The sequence below is a fragment of the Piliocolobus tephrosceles genome, chromosome 12, assembly GCF_002776525.5.
Source record: "Piliocolobus tephrosceles isolate RC106 chromosome 12, ASM277652v3, whole genome shotgun sequence".
In the NCBI taxonomy this organism is placed as follows: domain Eukaryota; kingdom Metazoa; phylum Chordata; class Mammalia; order Primates; family Cercopithecidae; genus Piliocolobus; species Piliocolobus tephrosceles.
Window position 1 is genome coordinate 68,902,240 of NC_045445.1, and position 26,109 is coordinate 68,928,348.

Consider the following 26,109-nt stretch of genomic DNA (forward strand, 5'->3'; position numbering starts at 1 on the left):
AAAAAAAAAAAAAAAAAAAAAAAAAAAAAAAAAAAAAAAAAAAAAAAAATCTTGGAAGATAAATAATGATGTGTCATTGAAACTTTTGCATTGCTCTGGTCTGAACTAACAATATTTGGAAGTAATTTTCTTTACAAGGTTGAGAATTATCTTCTTAGACCATCTTCACATTTGATTCTTTACCTTAGTTTCATTCAATTTCTTAAAATTTTTCAAAGAAACACCTGGCCACTTTACATTTTTTTTTTTATATTTAAAGTCACTAAATACAATACCCCCAAAATATATTGATCATAAAGGATGAGAAATAACACTGACATAGCAGGGTTTTGCTGCTGTTGTTGATGATGGTGGTGTTTTAGTGACCTTTTTCAATTATATGTCAGTATTATATATAGTTGAGAACAATTTTGTCTTTTTTTTTTACTTGCTTTGTACTAAATGTTAGTTCTTAGTAAGCCATTTCTCAGTTTCCATCTTATTTTACTGTTTTTGCACCCACAAGGTGGTTCCCTTTGAAGGTTAAAAATGTAATAGTTCTGTTTCACAAAGTCAGTGTGACAAGATCGTGTATATATAGACTCTCTTTTAAACAGGGTGAATTGTCAGTTTGTTTTTTTCTGAGTCACGCATTGGCAGTAACTGAAGTATGGCAGCCTGTATCCTTGCATTACTTATGTGGTTTTGCTACCATATACAAAATTCAGGTTGCTCAAGTCTGAAATGGTATCTTATCTTCTGGGCTGGTAAGAAATAGGGGAAAGAAATCTCACTACTTGTCCTTTTCTTCTGATGCCAAAGCCATGGTTCAGTAAGCACATACTGAGCCAGGGGGTAGTGAAGAGAGGGCTATCCTCTTTACCTTCTTCCTCAAAGATCAAATGGATCCTGTGAGTGGGCAGGTGTTTGCCATTAGACTACAGATCACCACCCCTTGCACCATGTGGTAAGACACATGATTAGGAGTTAGGTGGTAACCTAGAAATTAAATTGCCCTTGGTTTTGTAAAAACAACAGCTACCATTATTCAGGATAGTTGAAAATTTAAATGTACAATTTGAATAATGGCCCATATGCCCCAAAACTTTGGAAGAAAATATATTATGCATGAATATAATGAGATTATTTTCCACCTGTAGTTTATGAGCTAGTCTCATTACCTTCTAGTCATATCTTACCTATCTTAAAGGTTTTTGTGAAATATATATTTTTTTTTGTTGCTTTTTTGTTTTGTTTTGTTTTTGTTTTGAGATGGAGTTTCGCTCTTTTTGCCCAGGCTGGAGCACAATGGCACGATCTCGGCTCACCGCAACCTCCGCCTCCCGGGTTCAAGCGATTCTCCTGCCTCAACCTCCCGAGTAGCTGGGTTTACAGGTATGCGCCACGACGACCGGCTAATTTTTTGTATTTTTATTAGAGACAGGGTTTCTCCATGTTGGTCAGGCTGGTATAGAACTCCCAACCTCAGGTGGTCCACCCGCCTTGGCCTCCCAAAGTGCTGGGATTACAGGCGTAAGCCACCACGCCTGGCCGAAATAAATGTTTTTTAAAACCAAATTTTATAGGTAACTATGGTTGTGTAATTTGAATACCATGCTGATCATCTGGCCATTAAAATGTGGTCCTCTTCTCTCTGAGAAGGGCATTCTACTCAGTGATTTAGTAAAATATTTCAATAATTTCCCCCTTATGCCCTGTGTCTTTTTATGCCAAACTAATTTGGTAGTTGAGAGGAATAAACTAAATTAATTTTCAAAACAAAAATAATTTTTTAACATGCAATATTTTAGGGCATCCTGTGGTGTCGTTAGTGTTGTCTTATATTTATTATTTACATTAACACTACATATAATATTTACAGTTCTAGAGTTGTTTTTCTCCTAATATTTTTAAGCATTCCAGTAAATGGGCTGGGCATGGTGGCTCGTGCCTGGACTCCCAGCACTTTGGGAGGCCGAGGCGGACAGATCACGAGGTCAGGAGTTCGAGACCAGCCTGACCAACATGGTGAAACCCTGTCTCTACTAAAAATACAAAAATTAGCCGGGCATGTTGGCAGGTGCCTGTAATCCCCGCTACTCAGGAGGCTGAGGCAGGAAAATCGCTTGAATCCAGGAGGCGGAGGTTGAAGTGAGCCAAGTTCTCGCCATTGCACTGCAGCCTGGGTGACAGAGTGAGACTCTGACACAGAAAAAAAAAAAAGAAGAGAAAGAATTCCAGTAAATGTTTATACTTTTGTCAGATATGTTTCACAAAAATAAATACATATTTTAAATACTCTTGTTAATGAGCTTTCTTCAGAGGTTCTATCTGGACATTTCAGAGAAGCACTGTATTCAATCATCTTTTGCCAAATTTCCTGTTTCCTTAGCTTTCAGTCAATAAATTTCTTGGATATTAAGCTAGACTCATATAGATAACTGTTAATAACTATAAGATTGCTTTCATTTGCCCATCAAAATATCCAAGAAGACCTGTCATTGTTGGGAATATGAGATATACAATATTAGGTGAAGGTTAGTTGCTATTTTGTTTAGTGATATAGACACTGCATCTCTTTAGCAACTAGAAATCTAGGCTTTAGGAAGTAGCCATCTTACTCCTTCACAACTCAACCTTTACCAAATTATCTCATAGATAATTGATGGTTCCCATTCAGAATAAACTAGCAAGTAAACCCAACCTAATGCCAAAAAAGACAATCATAATCAGTGTATTTATATATTTATTTATTCATTTTGAATTTAAATATTATATTTACTATTTTGGGTTGTAAGACTTAGTACATCTCTGTTTAGATGTTAAGTGTTGTGATGTGTTTATTTAACTATTAGGACTACTTTGTAAGATGTCAGTTTTTATAATTGTTGTCACCTATCTTTGATAGCTCAGGAAGTGGAGAGGATACAGTATGTCTGGAAGTTCCAACATTATGCCTGAGAGTTTCAACATTACCCATGGGAACCCCAACACCACTGCCCTTGGGAACACTACCATTGCCTCTAGGAACTTCAAGATTACACACGAGCACTCTGTCATTGCCTCTGGGAACCCCAGCATTATTCATGGGAACCTCAACATTAAACTTGGGAGGAACTCCAGCACTGCCTCCGTGAACTTCAGGATTATCCATGGGAATTCCAACATTAACCATAGGGATACTGACATTATTTCTGGGAATCTAACATTGTTCCTGGGAAGTCCAGTACTATCTTCAGGAATTCTAATTTTACCCCAAATTTCAGAAGAATTCTAAAAGCTTGAATTGATAGGAAAATAATCTGCAAAATCTGACAAAATGGCCTTTTGCCAAGCTTCTTTAATGCTGTCTCTTTCATTTGCATTTTCTAAAACACATAATCAGAAGTTGTTTTTAAATGATGGAAGATTGACTTCTGTTTTGAGAAGAAACTGTGAGTAAGAATGACAGATAAGTATATCCAAATGTGATACCAATCCAATCATCTAACAATTCAAAATCACATGGGACCTATCATCATGGTATGTAACCTTCTGTTTAGCAAAATATCTTAGTATCTGGTTTGGGTATAAAAGGTGAACAGAAAAAAATCCAAAGTTGTGGCTAAATGATTTCACACAATGACCAGGAATTTGTGGACAGTGGAAACTAGAAAAATGGAGGAACAACAGAGAGAGGAAGAACAATATTGTGGTGAGAGAGGAGCTGCAGAGGCATGAGAAATGGAGGATGAGATGAAGAGTTCAGTGGAAATATGAAATCAGAGAGAGGGATAACCATGAAAATGGAAGCCTCTAGGAATTTGCAGAAATATTGAGGAGGGTATTGGATGTGATTTTGGGGTTGAGCCAATTTTATAAACATTTCAAATGATGAAGTGATCTAAGCTGATTTTGGATACTTACATTTCAGTGTCTGATAAATATCAGTCTTGAATGTGTGTATATAAAGAAACAAATTACAGAATGGCCAAATTATGGTTTGCATACAAAGTTTGTGTTAGATTCCAGATTATTCTCTGGAACTGCCTCTGTGGTTTGGTGGGGCTATTTCTAAGAAAGATTTCTAGTTGATGACACAATTTTCATGAAGTTATGGGGGTCGGTTTCTAACATGAGTTAAAATTAAAAATTCCTACTACTATTTGGTATTATAGCATTATTTTTATATATGTTTAAATAGCTCTAATGATAAAAACAAAAATGTTACTTTATAGTTAAGTGCAGATTTCAGTCTAGGATTTTAATGTACATTATCAATACATCATGGTACTTCTGTTAATATTACTTCAGATATAGGCTATAATATTAATCATTTATTTGTCAATTAATACTTTTTAGCCACTATGGTGCTCACATACAGGAGGAAATGGAGTGGAGTGTTTGTGTTTTAACCAATGGGGTTGTTACTGGGTGGATGAGTGTGTGGGGGTAAATGTTGCCATTACATGAGTTAAAATCTGTGATAGAATGAGGACTAGTCATTTTCTCAAGATTACCCACTTAACTGAAAGTCACTTTTAAAAGAGAAAATTTATTCCAAATCTCCAAAGTCATAATTAGTTTGTATATTTTAATAGTTTATTTTCTCATAATTATTAACTGGGGTCTGATTGAATGTATCCAACTTAAAGTCATACTGTAATCACCAAATATAAGACTTACAATTGTAGGGAACTCACCAATTCTCTTAGAAAAAGCTGATAGCTTATGGGATGTAAAGAAACATTTCCAGGTGGTGAGTTTGAAAATAAATTCACTGATGAAAGTCTGCTTGTCTGGAAAATTATACATAATTTACAAAAGTAGTTGAAGCAAGTTTGAAAATCTTACCTTCTGGGAACAAATTATAATCATTTGAGAAGAAGAAGCATTTATTTTCTGGATGTTAACTTTGGTGCATTTAGTTTTCAGCTCCTGATATCACTGTATCCTGGCAGTCTGCGACTGTGCCACCAATGGAACTTAAGATGCTGAGTGCATTACAATTTGGCATGATTTTGCAGTGACTGTTACCGGTTGATCCTTTCCATGTTTAGTGCTTCCGTCACGAGCTCTTGTAAGGCAGGCCTGGTGGTGACAAAATCTCTCAGCATTTGCTTGCCTGTAAAGCGAATATTGCTGAACAGCAAATGTTGCTGCCTGATCGTTCCTGTGGAAGCTTCGTCTCAGAGGGGTACCCAGTGGTGGGACTGGAAACTAATTCAACCATTGTGGAAGACAGTGTGGCAATTCCTCAAGGATCTAGAACTAGAAATACCATTTGACCCAGCCATCCCATAACTGGGTATACACCCAAAGGATTATAAATCATGCTGCTATAAAGACACATGCACATGTATGTTTATTGTGGCACTATTCACAATAGCAAAGACTTGGAACTAACCCAAATGTCCATCAATGATAGACTGGATTAAGAAAATGTGGCACATATACACCATGGAATACTATGCAGCCATAAGAAAGGATGAGTTTGCGTCCTTTGCAGGGACATGGATGAAGCTGGAAACCATCATTCTCAGCAAACTATTGCAAGGATGAAAAACCAAGTATCGCATGTTCTCACTCATAGGTGGGAACTGAACAGTGAGAACACTTGGACACAGGAAGGGGAACATCACACACCAGGGCCTGTCATGGGATGGAGGGAGGGGGGAGGGATAGCATTTGGAGATATACCTAATGTAAATGATGAGTTAATGGGTGCAGCACACCAACATGGCACATGTATGCATATGTAACAAACCTGCACATTGTGCACATGTACCCTAGAATTTAAAGTATAATTAAAAAAAAAAAAAAAAGATGCTGGGGCAGCAACGGAAAAGGGCCTTCCAAAGTATGGAGATGGTCACCCTTGAGTATGGGAGTTGCTTGATTCTCCTCTTCTGGTGGTAGCTGGAGGTAGTCAATCTCTCTCTCCTCTTCTGTCAGAATAGTTTGGAGAATGTGGATCCCTTCACCAATCAGCGGTGCTTCCAGGACCTCTGCCCAGGAATGCCAAAAGATGGTCTTTCTCTAAGAGAATACATGCTTCCGCTGGGCGTGGTGGCTCACACCTGTAATCCCATCACTTTGGGAGGCTGAAGCGGGGGGATCACGAGGTCAGGAGATCGAGACCATTCTAACTAACATGGTGAAACCCGTCTCTACTAAATATACAAAAAAAAAAAAAAAAAAAAAAAAGGTCGGGTGTGGTGGTGGGTAGTCCCAGCTACTTGGGAGGCTGAGGCAGGACAATGTCATGAACCTGGGAGGTGGAACTTGCAGTGAGCTGAGATGGCACCACTGCACTCCAGCTTGGGTGACAGAGTGAGACTCTGTCTTAAAACAAAACAAAACAAAAAAAAGGGAATACATGCTTCTTGCTACTTCCAGTTCATCACTTCCTGGGGACTCTGCATTTTCTGGAGATTCCAGATTTCTTGGAGTTTGTGGGTGATTGTATTCAGAGGATGCTGAACAATTATTTGTTAAAGCCTCCAGGTGTATAAGCCCAGTGAATTTCAAAGTCGGAATTTCTGTGTTATCTAGCTCCTCCTTTCCAGGTACAACAGCAACAATATTGTGGCATCTTTTCCCCTTTGCTCTGGACTGTCAATTTCTGTAACATCTATGTGTTGAGATTCTGGGATCCTTGGAGATTTAACTGTCATTTTCTCTAGGTGGAGAAACCCTAAAATGTTTTTGGTTTTATAAGGACTATTCCTTCTAACTCCTTAGTTAGTGGGGAGGTGGTAACCATTACCACTGGACTGATAATCCCCAGGGCCCTCTAATGGATTCATTTTCAAGTGTGTTGTCAGGGGGCCATACTTGGTTTCTGTTCTTTTTCTCCTCTGGACTTATCCCGAACTTCCACATTGATAGGACAAAAATAGGTGAAATCCTCAGAAACATCTTGAGCACATTTGTATTGAAACTTTGGAGTTACAGAAACAATCTGAAAGAAAATTTAAGTTCAAAGATACTGTTCATCACATTACATCAACACACTTAATTCCCTTGCCTTGTGTTTGAGACAGTCTATCTTAGACCTAAAATAGACACTATAGACACATTTGGATTCCTCCAAATCATTGATAAATGTAAAGAATCCCCAAAAGAATTACTTTCTTTCTTCAAGGGGCAAATTATCCCAGTCTAGTGTTTCTCAAAGTGTATTTCCTAGAATCTTAGTCTCATGAAAGGTTCCACTCCCTCCTCACACACGATTCCATGGCCAATAATTTAGAAAATAATATATAATTATTACTTAGAGCTTCATAGTATGGGATACTGTTAAAGGCTCTGAGAATTCTTTTTTATTGATGTACAATTAACTATATTATTAACTATTATTAATTATATAATTAAATATATTAACCATGTCTTTTATTTTCTGTATTCTAATATTTTGACATCTGGGACCTTGCTAATCTTCGAGGCACTACCCCTCTTAGGGTTAAACAATTCCTTGAGATAGCAAACAACTTGCTTGTGAGTTCATCTTCCAAATGCAAATCAACCAATCCAGAGCCAATACTCAAACTACTTCCTTTATTTGACTCTGACACTTCAGACCACTGTCTGCCTGCCCTAATCACCATAGGACCAGGTACCGGATAACTAGGTACAGCCCCTAAACCCTAGAGCCCATTGAAATTATTCTGACTAACCAATCCAAAACTTGTTTGCCCTGCCTCATACAAAGACTTCAGTGCTTTCCATGTACCACACTCTGTCCTCCAGTAACATGGCATGCCCATTCCTATTTGGATCTGTGAGTATAACAAATTTTTCTCAATAACAGTCATCTCCTGCTCTGTTAGCCTTAACATATATGATAATATGTAAATAGCAAATATAAATAATAAAACATATTAAAACATTCACATACCATAGTCATCCTTTTAAAATGCATACTTCAGTATTTTTAAGCATATTTACAGAGTTTGACAACCATCACTACCATCTTACTCCAGAAAATCACCCCAAAAAGAAGCCCAAGGACACCAGCAAAAATAGCACAGTAAGGATCCATGAAAATTATGGATCCTTCATGGATGGAAGGGGGCAAAGATGGTCAATTAGAAGCAGCTGCGTTTGGAGGCTCCCACCAAAAAAAAAAAAAAAAAAAACATAATAAGCATGTGAATCCTTCACTAGCAACCAAGTTATCCAGGTTCTCTTATCAATACTGACTACAAGACTGGTATGACCCACAGGGAGAAGGAAGAGTAGTGTGGTGCAGGGCCCACCTGAGAGCCACATGCGGAAGGGGAACCCCCACTTCCCAGCCAAGGGAGGTGGTGAGTGCACTACCCAGCCAGGGAAACTGTGCTTTTTCCACAGGACTGTGCAACCCATGGATCGGAAGATCCCATTCATGAACCCACATCACCAGGGCCTAGCGTCCCAACCCCGGAACACACAGATGCTTACAGCCTCCCAGCAGGAATCTGCTTAAGCCTACAAAATTCCTGGTGGGAGGGATGACCAGCACCCACTATGGCAGCCTGCTGTCTAAGTCATTTGAACTCCTTGGGGGAGGGTCAACAGCCAGCACTGGGAATCTCAATTACCTAACATGCTAAGCTCCCTGGGCAGGGGAAGGGTGGCACCAATTTCTATAGCTCTGAGCTGTGCTTTTGCCCTTCTGGAGCCAAGGAGGCTGGATGGCTTGGTCCCAAGACTTGTCCCCCCAGCCCAACACATCAGTTGTGGCAGTCTGCAGCCAGAGTGCCCCTTCAGACCTAATCCCAACCCATCCTTCCTCAGTGGGCAGGGCTTCCCTGCAGGATCTCCAATAACTCCAGCCAGAGGCTCAGGGACAGAATTCAGATCTCCCTGGGCCTAAGCCCCTATGGGGAAGGGTGGCCATAGTCTCTGCAGACTAGCAGACTTAGCCTCTCCTCCGGGTAGTTCTGAGGAATCTAGGCAGCCTAGACCAGTGGGTTTCCCCCCCAGTGAAACACACCCTCTCCACCAAGGGACAAAGTGCTTCATTAGACGGATCCTGCTCCCTGTACCACCCAACTGGATGAGACCCTCTGAGAGGGGTTGTCAGACACCCTATAAAGAAGCAATATTGCTGGCAATGGGTTGGTGCCCCTTGAGGTCAGAGGTCCCAGAAAAAGGAGCAGGCACCCAGCTTTGCTGTTCCCTAGCCTCCTTGAATAACATCTCCAGGCACAGGAGTGAATCAGATGAATAGGGCTTGAAGTGAACCCCCAGCAAACTGCAGCAGCCCTACAGAACAAGGACCAGATTATTGAAAGAAAAACAAACAAGGGGAGAGCAACAACAACAGCATCAACAACAATAACGAAAAATGCCCCCACAAAAACCCCATCCAAGGGTCAGCATCCTCAAAGACTGAAACTAAACAAACTCACAAAGATGAGAAAGAATCAGTGAAAAAATGATGAAAACTCAAAAGGCCAGAGTGCCTCTTGTCCTCCAAATGATCACAACATCTCTCCATCAAGGGTGCAGAACTGGACAGAGGATCAGATGGATGAATTGACAGAAGTAGACTTCAGAAGATGGGTAATAAAAAACTACGATGAGCTAAAGGAGCATTTTCTAACCAAATGCAAAGAAGCTAAGAACCTTGATGAAATGTTAGAGGAATTGCTAACTAGAATAACCAGTTTAGAGAGGAACATAAACAACCTGATAGAGCTGAAAAACACAGAACAAGAACTTCGTGAAGTTCCACAGCTGAATTGACCAAGCAGAAGAAAGGATATCAGAGTTTGAAGACCACATTACTGAAATAAGACATGCAGACAAGAATAGAGAAAAAAGAATTAAAAAGAATGAACAAATCCTCCTAGAAATATGGGACTTCATAAAAAGACCGAACCTATGATTGATTGAAGTACCAGAAAGAGATGGGGAGAATGTAAATAAGCTGGAAAACACACTTCAGGATATTATTCAGGAGAACTTCTCCAACCTAGCAAGACAGGGCAACATACAAATTCAGGAAATACTGAGAACACAATTAAGATATTCCACAAGAAGATCAACCCCAAGACACATAATCCTCAGATTCTCCAAGGTTGAAATGCAGGAAAAACTGTTAAGGGCAGCCAGAGAGAAAGGCCAGGTAACTTACAAAGGGAAGCACATCACACTAACAGCAGACCTCTCAGCCGAAACTCTACAAGTAAGAAGAGATTGGAGGCAAATATTCAACATTCTTAAAGAAAATAATTTTCAATCCAGAATTTCATATCCATCCAAACTAAGCTTCATAAGTGAAGGAGAAATAAAATCCTTTCCAGACAAGCAAATGCTAAGGGATTTCATTACCAGCAGGCCTGCCCTGTGAGAGATCCTGAAAGAAGCACTAAATATGGAAAGGAAAAACTGGTACCAGCCCCTGCAAAAGACACCAAAATATAAAGACCAATGACACTACAAACAAACTCCATAAACTAGTGTGCAAGATAACCAAATAGTGTCTTGATAACAGGAACAAATTCACACATAACAATACTAACACTAAATGTAAATGGGTTAGATGCCCCAATTAAAAGACAGAGATGAGAAAATTGGAAAAGGAGTCAAGAACCATTGGTGTGCTGTATTCAGGAGACCCATCTTACCTGCAAAGACACACACAGGCTCAAAATAAAGGGATGGAGGAAAATGTACCAAGCAAATGGAAAGTGAAAAAAAGCAGGGGTTGCAATCCTAGTCTCTGATAAAACAGAGTTTAAACCAACAAAAGATGAAGAAGAGCATTACATAATGATAAAGGAAACAATTCAACAAGAAGAGCTAACTATTCTGAATATATATGAACCCAATTCAGGAGTACCCAGATTCATAAAACAAGTTCTTAGAGACCTACAAAGACACTTAGACTCCCACACAGTAATAGTGGGAGACTTTAACACCCCACTGTCAGTATTAGACAGATCAACAAACAGAAAATTAACAAGGATATTCAGGACTTGAACTCAGCTCTGGATCAAGTGGCCTAGGATATGTCTAAAGAGCTCTCTACCAGCCAGGTGGAGTGGCTCATGCCTGTAATCCCAGCTCCTTGGGAGTCCGAGGCAGGTGGATCATGAAGTCAGGAGTTTGAGACAAGCCTGACCAACACGGTGAAACTCTGTCTCTACTAAAAATACAAAAAGTAGTTGGGCACATTGGTGCATGCCTGTAATCCCAGCTACTCTGGAGGCTGAGGCAGGAGAATCACTTGAACTCAGGAGGCAGAGTTTACAGTGAGCCGAGATCAAGCCTTCAGCCTGGGTGACAGAGTGAGACTCCATCTCAAAAAAAAAAAAAAAAAAAAAGAAAGAAAAAAAAAACTCTCTACCCCAAATCAACAGAAAATACATTCTTCTCAGTGCCATATGGCACTTATTCTAAAATAGACCACATAATTGGAAGTAAAACATTCTTCAGCAAATGCAAAAGAACTGAATTATAATAGTCTCTCAGACCACTGTGCAGTCACATTAGAACTCAGAATTAAGAAGCTAACTTAAAACTACACAATTTTATGAAATTGAACAACCTGCTCCTTAATGACTCATGGGTAAATAATGAAATTAAGGCAGAAAAAAAGAAGTTCTTTGAAAACCATGAGAACAAAGAGACAACATACCAGAATCTCTGAGACATGGCTAAAGCAGTGTTAAGAGGGAAATTTATAGCACTAAATATCCACATCAGATAGCTATAATGATCTCAAATTAGCACCCTAACATCACAATTAAAAGAGCTAGAGAGAAAACTAATCCAAAAACTAGCAGAGGAAAAGAAATAACTAAGATCAGAGAAGAATTGAAGGAGATAGAGACATGAAAAACCCTTCAAAAAATCAACAAAATCCAGGAGCTGCTTTTCTGAAAAAAATAACAAAATAGATAGACTGCTAGCTAGACTAATGAAGAGAGAGAAAAATCAAATAGATGCAATAAAAAATGATAAAAGGGATATCACTACTGACCCCAAAGAAATAAAAATTACCATCAGAGAATACTAGAAACACCTCTACGCAAATAAACTAGAAAATCTAGAAGACATGGATGAATTCCTGGATGCATACACCCTACCAAGACTACACCAGGAGGAAGAATTCCTGAATAGACCAATAACAAGCTCTGAAATTGAGGTAGTAGTTAATAGCCTACCAAAAAAAAAAAAAAAAAAAAAAACCCAAAAGTCCAGGACAGACAAATTCACAGTTGAATTCTACCAGAAATACAAAGAAGAGCTGGTACCATTTCTTCCGAAACTGTTCCAAACAATTGAAAAGGAGTGACTCTTGTGACTCTTTCCAAACTCATTTTATGAAGCTAGCATCATCCTGACACCAAAACCTGGCAGAGATACAACAGAAAAAGAAAACTTCAGGTCAATATCCCTGATGAACATTGATGCAAAAATCCTCAATAAAATACTGGCAAACCAAATCCAGCAACACGACGAAAAACTTATCCATCACGATCAAGTCGGCTTCATCCCTGTGATGCAAGGCTGGTTCAACACATGCCAATCAATAAACGTAATCCATCACATAAACAGAACCAAAGACAAAAACCACATGATTACCTCAATAGATGCAGAAATGGCCTTCAATAAAATTCAACATCTCTTCATGTTAAAAACTCTCAATAAACTAGGTATTGATGGAAGGTATCTCAAAATAATAAGAGCTATTTATGACAAATCCACAGCCAATATCATACTGAATGGGCAAAAGCTGGAAGCATTCCCTTTGAAACCTGGTACAACACAAGGATGCCCCCCCCCCATCACTCCTATTCAACATAGTATTGGAAGTTCTAGCCAGGGCAATGAGGCAAGGGAAACAAATAAAGCGTATTCCAATAGGAAGAGAGGAAGTTATCTGTTTGCAGAGACATGATCTTATATTTAGAAAACCCCATCATCTCAGCCCCAAAACTCCTTGAACTGATGAGTAACTTCAGCAAGGTCTCAGTGCTGAGACCAGCTCAGTCAGGGAGACCCTAACCCAGCAGTGCTAGAGGAATTAAAGACACACACACAGAAATATAGAGGTGTGAAGTGGGAAATCAGGGGTCTCACAGCCTTCAGAGCTGAGAGCCCTGAACAGAGATTTACCCACGTATTTATTAACAGCAAGCCAATCGTTAGCATTGTTTCTATAGATATTAAATTACATAAAAGTATCCCTTATGGGAAACTAAGGGATGGGCTGAATTAAAGGAATAGGTTGGACTAGTTAACTGCAGCAGGAGCATGTCCTTAAGGCACAGAACGCTCACACTATTGTTTGTGGCTTAAGAATGCCTTTAAGCAGTTTTCCGCCCTGGATGGGCGGGGTGTTCCTTGCCCTCATTCCCCTAAACCCACAATCTTTCAGCATGGGTGTTATGACAATCATGAGCATGTCACAGTGCTGCAGAATTTTGCTTATGCCCAGTTTTAGGGCCAGTTTATGGCCAGATTTTGGGGGACTTGTTCCCAACATCTCAGGATACAAAACCAATGTGCAAACACCACAACTGTTTCTTTACAGCACCAGTAGGCAAGCAGAGAGTCAAATCATGAAGCAACACCCATTTACAACTGCTACAAAGAAAATAAAATACCTAGGAATACAGCTAACAAAGAATGTGAGAGACCTCTTCAAGGAGAACTACAAACCACTCCTCAAAGAAATCAGAGAGGAAACAAACAAATGGAAAAAACATTCTATCCTCATGGATAGAAAGAATTAATATCGTGAAAATGGCCATACTGCCCAAAATAATTTATAGATTCAATGCTATTCCCATCAAACTACCATTGACATTATTCACAGAAATAGAAAAAACTGTTTTAAATTTAATATAGAATCAAAGAAGACCCCGTATAGCCAAGATAATCCTAAGCAAAAACAACAAAACTGGAGGCACCATGCTACCTGACTTCAAACAATACCACAAGTCTACAGTAACCAAAACAGCATGATACTGCTACCAAAACAGACATATAGATCAATGGAGCAGAACAGAGATCTCAGAAATATCACGACACATCTACAACCATCTGATCTTCGACAAACCTGACAAAAACAAGCAATGGGGAAAGGATCTCCTATTCAGTTAATGGTGTTGGAAAAACTGGCCAGCCATACGCAGACAACTGAAACTGGACCCCTTCCTTACACCTTATACAAAAATTAACTCAAGATGGATTAAAGACTTAAATGTAAAACCCAACACCATAAAAACCCTAGAAGAAAACCTAGGCAATACCATTCAGGACATAGGCATGGCAAAGACTTCATGATGAAAATGTCAAAAGCAATTGCAACAAAAACCAAAATTGACAAATGGGATCCAATTAAACTAAAGAGCTTCTGCACAGAAACAAAACAAAACAAAACAAAACATACACAAAAAAATTATCATCAGAGTGAACAGACAACCTACAGAATGGGAGAAAATTTTTGCAATCTACCCACCTGACAAATGTCTAATATCCAGAATTTACAAGGAACTTAAACACATTTATAAGAAAAAGACAAACAACCCCATTAAAAAGTGGGCAAAGGGTATGAACAGACACTTCTCAAAAGAAGACATTTATATGGCCAACAAAAGTGAAAAAAAGCTCAACATCACTGATCATCAGAGAAATGCAAATCAAAACCACAATGAGATACCATCTCATGCCAGTCAGAAAGGTGATTGTTAAAAAGTCAGGTTATAATAGATGCTGACGAGGCTAAGGAGAAATGGGAATGTTTTCACACTGTTGGTGGGAACATAATTAGTTCAACCATTGTGGAAGACAGTATGGTGATTCCTCAAGGATATAGAACCAGAAATACCATTTGACCCAGCAACCCCATTACTGGGTATATACCCAAAGGATTACAAATCATTCTACTATAAAGACACATGTACATGTATCTTTATTGCAGCACTATTTACAATAGCAAAGACATGGAACCAACCCAAATTCCCATCAGTGATATATTGGATAAAGAAAGCATTACATATACACCATGGAATACCATGCAGTCATAAAAAGGAATGAGATCATGTCCTTTGCAGGGACGTGGTTGAAGCTGGAAGCCATCATTCTCAGCAAACTAACACAGGAACAGAAAACGAAACACTTCATGTCCTCACTCATAAGTGGGAGTTGAACATTGAGAGCCCATAGACACAGAGAGGGAAACAACACACACCAGGGCCTGTTGAGAGGTGGGGGTGAGGGGAGGGAACTTAGCGGATGGGTCAATAGGTGCAGCAAACCACCACTGGACATGTATACCTATGTAACAAACCTGCACGTTTTGCACATGTATCCCGTTTTTTGTTTGTTAGAAGAAATAAAGAAAAAAAATTATTTCTTCCATAAAAGCAGTGAGAAAACTAGCAGTAAGTGTCAGAATCAACTTTTTAAAAAACTCTAGGCTGGACACGGTGGTTTACACTTGTAATCCCAGCACTTTAGGAGGCCGAGGCAGGTGGATCACCTGAGGTCAGGAGTTTGAGACCAGCCTGGCCGATATAATGAAACCCCATCTCTACTAAAAATATAAAAAATTAGCTGGGTGTGGTGGTGGTCACCTGTAATCCCAGCCACTTTGGAGGTTGAGGCAGGAGAATTGCTTGAACTTGAGAAGCGGAGATTGCAGTGAGCCGTGATTGCGGCACTGAACTCCAGCCTGGGTGACAGGGTGGGACTCTGTCTCCAAAAAAAAAAAAAAAAAAAAAAAAAAGACTCTAGCAATTAACCACATGCTTGCAGCAATTTGTGGCCACTTATTCAAGAAAATCAAGTGAATATTAGAAAGAACAGTGAGCTTTGTTGCATTTTAATTTGCCCTATTTCCACTATCCCCCTGTGAACTTCCACAGTAGCCTTGAAAATCAACATCCTGCAATCATGGTGACAACCAAGGACCAGACAGACATCAGAGGAGGCAGAACAGGGTTGGAGATCCTTCAAAAACTCATTCTCACAGAATTGTCATTTAATTAACTTATCTGGTAAACCCTAATCTAATTTTTGTCTCAACAGATTTGCCTGTTCTGGACACTTCATGTAAATAAAATTGTACAATACGTTACCTGGTTTCTTTAACTTGGCATAATGTTTTAAAGATTCATCCATGTTACAGCATGCATTGCTACTTCATTCCTTCTTATGATCAAATAATATTCCAGTGTATGCATATGTCACATTTCGTTTATCCATTGATTGGTTGAGGACATTTAGGTTGTTTCCACTTTTTTGCTCTTAGCAATAGTGCCACTCTGAACATTCATGTCTAAGTCTTTGTATAGACATATGTTTTCTTTTTTAAATTTTTTATTTTAGGTTCAAGGGTACATGTGCAGGTTTGTTACAGGTAAACTGTGTGTGATGGGGGTTTGGTGTACAAATTATTTCCTCACCCAGGTAACAAGCATAGTGCTTAATAGGAGGTTTTTTAATCCTCTCCCTCCTCCCATCATCCACCCTCAAGTAGGTCCTAGTGTCTTTTGTTGCCCTCCTTGTGTCTATGTGTATCCAATGCTTAGCTCCCATGTATAAGTGAGAATATGTGGTATATGATTTTCCGTTCTTGGTTTAGTTGGCTTAGGATAATGCCCCTTAGCTCCATCCATGTTCCCGCAAAGCACATGATCTTGTTATTTTTTATGGCTGTGTCCTATTCCATGGCGTATAAGTACCAAATTTTCTTTATCCAGTCTACTGTCGATGAGTATTTAAGTTGATTCATGTGAACATATGTTTACATTTCTCTTGGGTATGTGCCTCAGAATGGAACTACTGGGTCATATTGTAAGTCTATAATGAACCATTTGAGGAATTGCCAGACAATTTCCCAAAGTGGTTGTACCATTTTACATTCCTGAGAAGTCTTTAAAAATTGTATTTAACTTAGTTTTTTAAAAATGTAGTTTAATATAGCAATTTTTATAAGACCACTTACGAACATTTTATGGGAACATTCTGTGGCAAAGTCTATTCTAATCAAATAAACAAGGACCTCCTCCTCACATTCTCATTCTAAAAAAAAAAAAAAAAAAAAAAAAAAAGGGTACTACTAAATAGCACACTTTGTCTCCGAAAAATGTCCAACAGTAAAAGGCAAAAAAGTTGGAAGATGGTTCTGCGAGAATCTAAACTCATCTTCCACTTGATAACACAGCAAATAATGGGTAAATATTAGCCTGAAGTTTTCAATGTGATGCTGTTGCTTTAGTAATGCTTTCTTTGGTTCTGGTTATATAAGGATAATATCATAAAAACTAGAGAAAAATATTAAAAACAGTAGTCTTTATGATTAAATGCTAGCAATACTTAGCAGATGTTTTGAATTTTACTATAGCTTTTTTAAAAACTCTGTATTTTATGCCCTTTAAAAATATAGGGGGAACTTAAAAAACCTACCTGAAGCTGTAAATACGTTCCTGAGATGATTTTACAAATTAAAGTATATAAATAAGAATTTCACTTCTTGAAATTATATTTTTTCAGTCCAATTTATGTTGATATCGCCCTTTCAATGTTCAAAGAAAGAAAAATATGCATGTGTTAAATGTCTACCTGTCATACCAGTCTTGATCACTTCTTCAACAGAGCAGCAAAAGGATGGGAAGGAAAATTACCATCCTCCTCCTTCTGTTACTTTTCTCTATGGATTCTACTATTCTGTCTTCTGAAAATGGTAGCCATATTTTATACTAAGAATTTTCATACAGAAACTGCATTGTGACATGAATACACTTTTAAACAATGGAAAATTTGAGTTTTCTATCATATATTTGGCTGCTGCTAACCAATGTTGAAATTATGACAGTATTTATAATAGTCATTTCATGGCAGTTGTTACACCAAATCACAGGAAACTGTCTCTTCAGGGTCAAAAGACAGTTGCATAAATCATTGCATCTATACATCTGTATTCTGTAAAAAAATATAGGGATCTATGTTTGAAGAGTCTACCCAAGGTTAACTTGTAGGTTGGAAAACATCATGATAGTCTGAAATGTATTCTAAAGCTTGAACAAAGGGAAAATGAGAGAAACAAGGGAAACCGTTTTTAGCCCTTTCTTCCCGTCTAACACATAACAGTGATGACAGTAACCGCTATTTTCCACTAGTGTGGAAATATTGGTTATGTGGCTAGTGCTACTGCAGCATCTAGGATTTCACAAACAAACATATATAGATATTGCTGCCAAAGAAATTTAATCCATTACCAATTTTAAGATAATTGAAATTGGGCTCAACTAAGGAAATGACAGCTAGTATAGTATGCAGAGACTATACTTTCCCACTCTTCATATTGTATATGTGTATGCCTCTGTGTGTTTGTGGAATATTTCAGTAAATAATTAGCTATCAGGAATAGCTCCTTTTAAGTAATTTTGTTTATTAATTTATTTATTCAAACCCAGTAACGTACTCCAACTCTGCAATAAAGTTGTACTGTGACAGTTTCTAAGTAAATATTGGAGTTTGGTCATTATAAGTGTGCTTGCTTTTCAATGAATTTGCAAATTAGTAAAAATTTACATGTAATATTTCTGCATAAGCTTTTAAAATCTTTATTGTCTTTTTTTTTTTTTTTTTTTTTCTTTTACTTTCTAGATCAGCTTACATGCAAGATTTTTATATTATTGGTAATAACAATGAATCTGTGAGAATGTTCCTGATAAGTAAACTTTTGTTTACTTGGCTTCAAAATCGCTTTGTAAATGATACGCCTATCAGTGGAAGTTATCAACTGACAATTGTTGCTTTTTAAAGGTACAGAGTAATTCTACAGACTAAATTAGGCTAAGCTAATCCTGACTTTTACCCTTCAGGAATTTGCTACCTAGACAGAATAGATTTATTGTATGCAGAATTACAAAAGGGCAGATAGCTATATGATCTACTATATTCAGGATTGTGTAGTCTCTAATCAATAGGCCAGAAAATTGTCTGTGTTTTGAATTACCTGGTGAGAGAGTCAAGAAGTAAAGTAATAAGCATACAAAAGGGTACTCCGTCTGTAAAATACATGCTTCCTCACGTAACAAATCAATAATCTCTCCAAAAGATTCCATAAAAATAGTTTACTTCTCTATCTGTTTCAACCCAATTAAACACTTTTGATGCAATTCAAGAATTCTGAAACGTATATTTGAAAAGTAATTATCTTGTATTTATTAGATATAAAAATTATTTATTATAGTAAAACTTCTGGTGCTCTTTAAATGATACCATCAATAGAAAGATGTGTTAATGATGAGCTTGTTTTTAAATCGTGTTTTTGGGTTTTTAAAACTGCACAAATCTTTGGAAGTTTGAAGTCCGTACCTGTATTAACAGCTGCATCTCCAAAGAAAGAAAGCATATCCTAATTGTGACATTTGCCCAACCCAACTGAAAAAAGCACCAAGGAGAAAAAGTGCAACAGTTAATAATAGCCAATAATCATTGACTTTCTCACTGTACTGACTTTCTCACTGAATACTCATGTCAACCATAAGAGGTACAAACTATTGTTATTCCTAATGAACAGTGAGAAAACTAAGGTTCCAAGATGTTAAATAATATGCTTGAGTTCACACAGCTAGTAAGCAGTGGTGCTCTTAATCCCACAATATTCACCTCTATAACATATGGCTTCCAGCTATCATTAGAGATATCTTAAAATTCAAAGGAATATAACCTTGATACCAAATGCAAAAGAGTTGCATAAACAATTTTATTTAGTGAGAAAATTTTAATTAACAATAGAGTAATAGGGCTGGGCTTGGTGGCTCACACCTGTAATCCCAGCACTTTGGGAGGCTGAGGTGGGAGGATCACAAGGTCAGGAAATTGAGACCATCCTGGCTAACACGGTGAAACCCCGTCTCTACTAAAAAAATACAAAAAATTAGCTGGGCGTGGTGGTGGGCGCCTGTAGTCCCAGCTACTCGGGAGGCTGAGGCAGGAGAATGGCGTGAACCCGGGAGGCAGAGCTTGCAGTAAGCCGAGATCGCGCCACTGCACTCCAGCCTGGTCGACAGAGCGAGACTCTATCTCAAAAAAAAAAAAAAAAATACAGTAATAGAAAGATTTATAGCCCTTTGGGTATATATCCAGTAATGGGGTTCCTGAATTGAATGGTATTTCTGTCTTTATGTCTTTGAGGAATCACCACACTGCCTCCCACAATGGCTGAACTAATTTATACTACCACCAGTGATGCATAAGCATTTCTTTTTCTCCACAACTTCATCCGTATCTGTTTTTTGACTTTTTAAAAACAGCCATTCTAACATTCTGACGGGTGTGAGATGGTATCTCATTTTGATTTGCATTTCTCTGATGATCAGTGATGTTGAGCTTTTTTCACGTGCTTATTGGCCACTTATATGTTTTCTTTTGAAAAGTGTCTCTTCAGCTGGGCGCGGTGGCTCATGCCTATAATCCCAGCACCTTGGGAGGCTGAGGTGGGAGGATCACCTGAGGTCGGGAGTTCAAGACCAGCCTGGCAAACATGGTGAAACCATGTCTCTACAAAAGTACAAAAATTAGCCGAGTATGATGACAGATGCCTGTAATCCCAGCTCCTTGGGAGGCTGAGGCAGAAGAATCACTTGAACCTGGGAGGCGGAGGTTGCAGTGAGCCGAGATCGTACTACTGCACTCCAGCCTAGGAGACAAGAGGAAACTCTGTCTCAATCAATCAATCAATAAATAAATAAATAAATAAATAAAACAGAAAGAAAAAAGAAAAGTGTCTCTTTATGTCCTTTGCCCACTTTTTAAATAAGGTTGTTTTTTTTTTCTTATAAATTTGTTTACATTCCTTATAAATGCTAGGTATTAGACCTTTGTCGGATGCATAGTTTGTAAAAATTTCTCCCGTATTGTAGGTTTTCTGTTTAACCTGTTAGTTTCTTTTGCTGTTCAGAAGCTCTTTAGACTGTTTAAGAAGCCTTATCAAATTTGCTGTCCCTCCTCAGTCTTACAGATGCAACTCCCTGCGGGAACCCAAACCTTTTTCACCAGAAAATGTAAAATGGTCTGGGGGTAAAAAAGGGTTACTGAGACCGGAACATAAAAACATACAGGCTCATAGAATTATAACATTTAAGATGTTTAAACAAGCTTTATATAAGGTAGTTGTAACCCCTTTACTAAAAGTCTTATAAAAACGGGTACGTCTGACAAAGGGCTAATATCCAGAACCTACAAAGAACTCAAACAAATTTACAAGAAAAAACAAACAACCCCATCAAAAAGTGGGCAAAGGATATGAACAGACATTTCTCAAAAGAAGATATTCATACAGCCAACAGACATATGAAAAAATGCTCATCATCACTGGCCATCAGAGAAATGCAAATCAAAACCACAATGAGATACCATCTCACACCAGTTAGAAGGGCAATCATTCAAAAGTCAGGAAACAACAGGTGCTGGAGAGGATGTGGAGGAATAGGAACACTTTTACACTGTTGGTGGGATTGTAAACTAGTTCAACCGTTATGGAAAACAGTATGGTGATTCTTCAAGGATCTAGAACTAGATGTACCATATGACCCAGCCATCCCATTACTGGGTATATACCCAAAAGATTATAAATCATGCTGCTATAAAGACACATGCACATGTATGTTCATTGTGGCACTATTCACAATAGCAAAGACTTGGAATCAACCCAAATGTCCATCAGTGACAGACTGGATTAAGAAAATGTGGCACATATACACCATGGAATACTATGTAGCCATAAAAAAGGATGAGTTTGTGTCCTTTGTAGGGACATGGATGCAGCTGGAAACCATCATTCTCAGCAAACTATCGCAAGAACAGAAAACCAAACACTGTATGTTCTCACTCATAGGTGGGAACTGAACAATGAGATCACTTGGACTCGAGAAGGGGAACATCACACACCGGGGCCTATCACGGGGATGGGGGAGGGGGGAGGGATGGCATTGGGAATTATACCTGATGTAAATGACGAGTTGATGGGTGCTGACGAGTTGATGGGTGCAGCACAGCAACATGGCACAAGTATACATATGTAACAAACCTGCATGTTATGCACATGTACCCTAGAACTTAAAGTATAATAATACAAAAAATAAATTAAAAATAAATAAATAAATAAATAAAAGAAAAGTAACTTCCAAAAAAAAAAAAAATGGGTACTATATCTAACTTACACTGTTAGATGTTCCCCCATCTAGCAGTGTAAACTGAAGGCATATAAATCTGCTTTTTTAAGAAATGTTTAATTGCACATGCTAAGTGAAAACTAGTAAGTTGCCCAAGTCCACAAAATATAGGGTAAGAGCTGGAGTGCTAATTGGGACAAATCCTCCACTGCATAGCCCTTTATGTGAAGCTTTTATCGGGGCTGATGGCAAAAACTGTGAGTACCTTTCAATGACAATTACTGAACTAGAGAATTTCTACTTAATGGGGCATTTACTGCCTTGCTATGAAATATTAACTGAAGCTACCCTTACGCTAATGAAAACAATGTTTCCTAAAAGAGTGCCATGATAAAATAAAAATGGTTTATATAAAATCTTGCTACCTAACAAGCAGAGAGACTCTTTCCTAGGGCTAATTGTGAGGAGCTGCTAAATTCTACAGTGCCTAATAGCTCTCAGGAGCTGTTTGGTTTGTAAATGGCATTTCAAAGGTGTACAAACATCTCGTTTTAAGAGCTGCTACTCTGGTTAAAGAAAGCTCAAGGGAATATTTTTCTTTTAAGTTATTGGGGTGCAGTATGTCCTTGTAAGAAAATTTACCTTTCTGAGCTCTCCAAAATTTAGATTGAAATTTTATGACATTATAGTTGTCTGCATAAGTTCAGAAATAGTAAAAACAAACAAAAAACAAAAAAACAAAGACAGGCTGAGCGCGGTAGTTCATACCTGTAATCCCAGCACTTTGGGAGGCCAAGGCGGGCAGATCATGAGGTCAGGAGATCGAGACCATCCTGGCTAACACAGTGAAACCATGTCTCTACTAAAAATACAAAAAATTAGCTAGGCGTGGTGGCATGCGCCTGTAGTCCCAGCTACTCGGGAGGCTGAGGCAGGAGAATCTCTTGAACCCGGGTGGCAGAGGTTGCAGTGAGCCGAGATGACACCACTGCACTCCAGCCTGGGCGACAGAGCGAGACTCTGTCTAAAAAAGCAGTTGGAGACACTGGTTATTTTACCAAGACTTAAACTAAAATAGCCTATTTTTAGGCAAAGTTCCAGCAAAAGCCAACTTAAGACAAGTCTATATGGCCAATCAATTCTCAATGTATTTTATGCACATAATCAGGCAAGCATAATAAGCCCAAAACTTACCTTGCACACGAATTGGCCTTGCTATAATTTTCTTTTTAATAAATAAAGGCAGCTAAAAAAATACTTTCAAGGGGAAAATGTAACACTTAATACTAAATTTCAGCCCTAACTTTTTCGAGTACAGATTAGATCGTTATTTCTTGGCTACAATAATCCTCTAGAATGTATTAGATTATAATTTTTCTTTATATTTTTAATTGGTGCCCTAATGGAATAAGTTTCCTGTTCTGTTCTGACATACCAATTACTCTTTTTTTTTTTTTTTTTTTTTTTTGAGTTGAAGCCTCGCTCTTGTCCCCGAGGCTGGAGTGCGATGGTGGTATCTCGGCTCATGGCAACCTCTACCTCCCAGGTTCAAGAGATTCTTCTGCCTTGGCCCCCTTTAGAACCTGGGATTACAGGTGCCTGCCACCACTTCCAGCTAATTTTTGTATTTTTAGTAGAGACAGGGCTTCACCATGTAGGCCAGGCTCCTCTAGAACTCCTGACCTCAGGTGATCCACCCACCTCGGCCTCCCAAAGTGCTGGGATTACAGGTGTGAGCCACCATGCCCGGCCTCAATTACTCTTATAACTGTCAAACTATAATTGTTATTTATCTCTCCTTGTTTTACTTCCAAGGAAACCAAAGCCATGGTATTCTGAAGACCAGAGATATGAATCTCCCTCATTTGGCATCCCACTGGGCCCAGATCTGTTTCATTGCTAATGCTCTGCTGCTACAACTTTACAAGCTGCCTCCCTGTAGGCCCAGGGACTATCGTGGAAGAGATGGGTGCATAGGACTGTAAGGGTCAGTTTTGAGGGATAAAACTAGGTCAAAGTCAAACCCTCCAAATCTAAAAGGGAGTACAAAAGTGCCTAAATATCAGGTAAAACAAGTTTAATTGCCTTCTAAACTATCATGTGTCACTTTTGCATCCACCACAGCCATACAAATTTTCTGCTTACTATAGAATTAAAAGGAAATATTTACTAACTAGTAAAATAACAGAATAAAAATACCTTGTAACAAAGCCTTCTGGGTATAACACTCCCAATTATAAGTTGTGAAGATAAATATATCTATATCTATATAGATATAGATATATACATGTTTAATTATTTTTCAGAGCAATGCTTATGTTTTATATAGGTAATTGCTAAAAGTCTATAACAAAAACCAAGCTTATAATAGCTCAACACATAGAAGTTAAAAATAAGTCAGTCTTGTAACTTTGCCTTTTGGTTTTGTTGTTGGCTTTTTTACTTAAAATAATTTTAAGAAGTAACAAATGCCTGTCCATATCCATTCCTAGCTGGCCTGGAACAATTAATTGGCTATAAGTCTTTCGACTCTTAAGGCTCTCAGCCATAGGGAGTCCTGCCAAGGGACAAAAAGAAATGCCACTGTAGAACTACATGACTTCTCCCGTGACAAAGCCTTCTTTTCTCTCCCAAATACCAGTATATGGTGCAATACAAAAGTGGTGTGAAAAATAGATTTTTCTACTGTTAGGAAAAATAGATTTTTCTACTATTAGCAAGTCTATAACAATTTAGACACTGAGGACCAGGTGTTTCTTGCAATTCATTAATATCCTCCTCAGGTTATTATACCTATGGAGACAAATTGCCTAGAAGAGACACTAAATTTATTGGATTCTGATTTAATGTCAGTCCTACAATCCTCAAATAAGATTTATCATAAGGTTCAAATAACCCTTAATAAGGGGGTTGAACACATTGTGAGTTTGATCAAAGAACATAATAAGGCATTCAGGGGTTTTCCTGGCAGATTGGCTTGTTTACTGCCCTCTGATTCTACCTATAACCTTGGACACTCAATCTTCACTATCTTTATTATATTTCTTACTATATTAGCATTATACAACTCTTGTAAATGTTACGCCAGATACAGCAAAAGGAAAAGGCACAATTAAGGACCTGGATCATGATAGATCGCAAAATACATCTGGCCCGGGAGTTTTGTTTGTTTGTTTTTACTAAACCCTAGGCCTGACTCCATCTCACCCCTTAAACAAATGGCTATTATACTGGGTCAGACCACGTCCTCCCCCATGATCCAAATAGCTAATATTGATCGATTGATTGATTGATTGATTGATACAGAGTCTCGCTCTGTTGCCCAGGCTGGAGTGCAGTGGTGCCATCTTGGCTCAATGCAACCTCCGTCTTCCAGGTTCAAGCAATTCTCTTGCCTCAGCCTCCGGAGTAGCTGGGATTACAGGCGCATGCCTCCACACCCAGCTAATTTTTTTTGTCTTTTTTTTTTTTTTTTTTTTTAGTAGAGACAGGGTTTCACCATCTTGGCCAGGCTGGTCTTGAACTCCTGACCTTGTGATCCACCCACCTTGGCCTGCCAAAGTGCTGGGATTACAGGCGTAAGCCACTGCACCCAGCTTAATATTTAAAAGTATTACCATCAAATCAGAGAGCTCTAGGAATGAGCCTTTTTACTAGTGCCAGGACACCTTGTCAGATGGCCAAACCAGACAACTCTAGGAATGAGCCTTCCTAGCACCGTGGGACCTGCTGCTGTTTGTTGGTCTGAACATTTGTCCAAGAGAGGGAACTGAGGACTAAGCTCTGATTTTTTTTTTTCTTAATCCTCCCCAAATTCCTATCTGAGGGGTCTGGAAAGTCATGCTCTGCAAACCACAAATTCTCATCAGATGGGTTTTATTTATTTTACTGTGACTTACTTTCCAATCTGATTCTGGCATAACATGTGACAAATAAGAAAGTCAAAATATCTTAACCTCGAAACATGTTTCTTTGCCATATCTTGAAACGGTCCTGCAAAGCTGTCCTTTGTGGGGGA